The sequence below is a fragment of the Gallus gallus genome, chromosome 13 (genome assembly GCF_016699485.2).
Source record: "Gallus gallus isolate bGalGal1 chromosome 13, bGalGal1.mat.broiler.GRCg7b, whole genome shotgun sequence".
Taxonomy (NCBI): Eukaryota; Metazoa; Chordata; class Aves; order Galliformes; family Phasianidae; genus Gallus; species Gallus gallus.
In genome coordinates this window covers 7798986-7802849 of record NC_052544.1, presented here as the reverse complement: position 1 = coordinate 7802849, position 3864 = coordinate 7798986, and the positions used below count along the sequence as shown (strand labels likewise).

General features: G+C 38.5%; 2 long non-coding RNA genes across 7 annotated transcripts in view; one reads left to right on the top strand and one right to left on the bottom strand.

Annotated features, from left to right (window-relative positions):
- The window catches only part of LOC121106734, a 33274-nt gene that overhangs the window by 945 nt on the left and 28465 nt on the right, over positions 1–3864 (top strand). The gene's annotated exons all lie outside the window — the stretch shown is intronic.
- LOC426731 (uncharacterized) lies at positions 263–2611 on the bottom strand. Of its 2 annotated transcripts, none has more exons than NR_174003.1 (3): positions 2246–2611; positions 1504–1604; positions 263–1040 (listed from the first exon to the last, which is right to left on the bottom strand). It is a non-coding gene; the product is annotated as an uncharacterized LOC426731 (long non-coding RNA). The 2 variants fall into 2 exon arrangements; NR_174004.1 differs by having other exon boundaries at positions 2489–2611.

The following is a 3864-nucleotide window of genomic DNA, read 5'->3' as shown; positions in this document are numbered from 1 at the left end:
GTAATTTATCAAAATTATACCTCAACCCCCAGTTCTGTGTGAACTGAGAAGCAATACTGACTGTGATATCTGCAGAGGCTGTAGCACAGCCCCAGGAACACTGCTAGTTGTCCTTGGAAAGCATTAGTGGAAGTCTGTGGGTCTGTATTTAGGTCATCATTTACTCAGTCTGTTCAGATCGTTACCAGCAGAAATCACAATTTGGTAAACTCCTTGGAGGCGTATCTCATACAAACACCAACAAACTGAGGAACAAAGCCCGTTTCTTGCTGACCAGATTGTACTTTATTTTTATTGTGAAAGCCAAAGCAAAAAGAGTCCGTTACTGATGTCATCATCTTCCCATCGTAACCCACAACGCTGCAGTGGAAAACAAAGTAAAGTAGTTTTTGTTTGACTACAAGTAAAATTGTTGTTTGAGCATAAGTAAAGAGAGTGACAGAGGAGCTATTAGGAAAGCCCACAGGCACAGGAAGCCCTGAGACCATCGCTTTTGAAGGATCCTACAGCAGATCCCATTCACACCTTAAAGCTGTTGTTTCACTGTTAGCTTTAAAACAGATGCAGTGAAAGAAGCATCCAGATCCCAGACAGTACAATATTCCATACAGACACTTTATAGCCACTCATTTACAGATTACACTGAATACTTTTTGACCTTGTATTCTGTAGCTTTTCTGCTACTCTTCAGTTTATATGAAGAATTTAGCCATTAAAAGCCCATACAAAGAAATCATCTTGCACATTAGAACCTCTTATAAAAAAATAAAGAGGATAATCTGTATATGTAATTAATTGCCACAGTCATTTGTGAACATGTAATAACATTAGTGGCTTTTTATTTGCTAGAGTGCCGATCCATTCTTCCTTACACAAAAACAGCTGAGCAAAGTAGGGCCTTCTTACTGCAAAGCTACAGTCTAATTTTTCATGTATTAAGCAGAGACAGACTATAAAAAAATCACATAATTTAGAGCGAACATTTGTAGGTAAACATTCTCACTGATGGGAAAACAAACTCTGGTCCAAAGCACAGTAACCTGGAAAAAAAAACAAAACAAAACAGCTCAAGTGAAGTCTATGACATCACTGTTGATTACATGCATGAAGCGGCATTCACATTTACTGTGACATTACTCATTCATCTCAGCTGCAAAGTGGCTTCATAGAATGCTTCCGTTTAGTTTTTCCTATTCAGTTACCGTATCTTTTCAATCTTCTGGTAACTTGAACACAATTACTGCTACTAAAAAAGAAGGCAGCAGGAGCATCTACTGCCTTTATGGCTGCCAGGCAACCTTACCGATAGCCTGGATGTCATAAAGTATTGCACTCCTATAATATTTTTTTAATAGGAAAAAAAGAAAAAACCTTACAGTAAAAGAATGATCAGCGGCAGAAATGTATGTAGAATAGTCTGAATTTAATCTAAGTTGATAAAGGAAAGGGACTGGTACTGTTGAGGTTACTGTTGAGCATATTACAATTAACATTGGAACAGACCTTCTTGGCTAGAAGTGTGAGTTTTGGATTTGTCAGCAGCAGCATCCAAACATTTAGTCCCCCAAACAGGAGGAAAGTAAGTGAGCCCTCCTACAGAGCACCTAAGTAAAAAAGGGAAACAGTAGTCCATTCAGCAGAAAGATGAAAATCTGATAGTTTTTAGTAACACTGAGAGAAGATTGCAGAAGAGCACCAGATGCACTCAACTGAATTAAGGAATTTGCATAGAGCATTTTGTTTATAAGAGAGTTCAGATGATAGTAAAAACAACTGATGTGTGTGAAAGGTTAGGGGGTTGTAAGATAGTAAAAACCAAAACACCTTTTTTTCCCTTGGAAGAAACCTGACAACATATTACACAGATCAGTAGTATGTTGATCTTTGGAGGTAACTCGTTAGCTCTTTCTACCGTTACATTTCAGAAATTCTAAAGTTTGAGACACTTAATTACACTTAAACAAGAACCAAAAGTAAAACATTTAGGAAACAGAAGTAGTAGGCAAACATCAATTAAAAAAATAATACTTTTCTGGTCTTGATCCAATTTAAAATGAGATAGCGTGCTATGTTACTGAGAAGTTTACATAGTTAAGAAGATACTGTTACTTAAACTAATTTTAGAGCATCCACTTTGTTTACTTTTATCCGGAGTGTACTGTTCAGACATGCATATCACAAGTCCTTATTTTAGGAAAGTTTTGTTATCTTATTATTTAACAACCTACAGACTCTTAGTACTTACAGGTCTCCCAAAAGATATTTTTAATGTTCAGCTTTCTGGGACACTTTCCATTCCATATTAATTTTCTAAGACATTTCTCATCTCAATTTATGTCAGAATTAAGAACTAACCACATGCAAAGTGGCTATCAAAGACCCATAAATAATTCAAAAGCAAAAGATTATAGGGAACAACTATTGAATATCTACATAGTCACAAACAGAACCTACAAGCTGAGAAAAAATTTAAAAGCAATGCACTCACTGTATCTACAACTCCTAGTTAACAACTTATGTATCACTTTTCCCATATCTGGTCCTTTTCTGCCAACACAGTTTCTAGAAATTTCCTTCACATACCCTAAACACCAAGCTATCCTACTTCCTTTCCAGAACATTTTCTCCGTATTTTATAAGAAAGCCTAATGAGTTTCACCTGCATCACTGAGTCAACAGACAGTGTTTTGCTCCTCTTTCCACAGCTGATAGCTGCAGAAAGTGGATTGATGGGATTCTGACATAGGGTCCCTCTTATTTGTCAGTAATGCTCTCACCAAGATTTAAATTTCTATCCCCCATTTCATGCTGTGAATATCCATTTGAAGCAATAAGGTTCACCCACAGCAGAAAGTATGTGTCTACTGGTATTTGGGCCCTTCAGAACTGTAATTACATTTTAATAAATTGGTAGACCTTGAAGATGATATGGTGCCAAGGTGTTCTGGTTGCACGGAATGCAGTTGTTTTGTCTTCCCCAATAATTCACGCAGGACTGTCCTCTGCTGCTGCTTTTGACTGTCTAGCTCCCCAGTGAGCTCGGAATAGTCATTTATCTGCTTTGGTTGCTTGAAAATGTGGAATCATTGCTTAGAAATTCACATAAACTGTTGGCTGTTTAATTTCATTAAGGTAGAAAGGCATATTTGGTTTGTGTTGGTTTGTGGAGGATTACAGGGAGCCCTTTGTAGAGTGTGTCGTGGCACTGGGAGGTGTAATCTGCTGACAGCCAACAAGTGCACCTCTGCTCTCCTTTAAAAGGGTGCAGTCTGTTGAAACAACACTCCCAAGAGGCTGTGCTCCAGGGCAGGATTGCAAAATGAAAACAGCTTCCAGAAATAGCATAAAATCTTAATGCAGTATATAACAAAAAGCATATAGCATCTCTGTGTCTGACTCTTCCCTCATGCTGATGTGGACTAAAGGAATTGCTACAGGTGGTATTTTGTGATATCAAATATTTATAAAGGAAGCAAAGGAAACCTTGTCCACCTTTGAGCTTCTGAATTTTTCTCCTGCTCAGACAGGAAAGCTACAGTAAGTGTTGGACTTAAAAGGGAGCTATAGTTAAATGTATTTTTGGAGTTGAGTGGCGGGGATAAATTCCCATTCCCCTGCTGCAGGTTAGGTAGGAATGGACTGAGGCAGGTTGCTGAGGGGATTCTAAACAAGAATTAAACTGTGGTCCTGCTCATTGCAAGACCTGGGAGAGAGTTGGGGCCAGAGTGAGCTATAACTCTGCTTTTTTAGGGGACAGGGATGGAACTCCTCTGCTTTGTCATTCCCCTGCTGGGAAGGGTGCAAGTCCTTCCCTAACGGCACCCTCAAGCCCTTCTGTAAAGTCACACTTAAATATGTGAATGT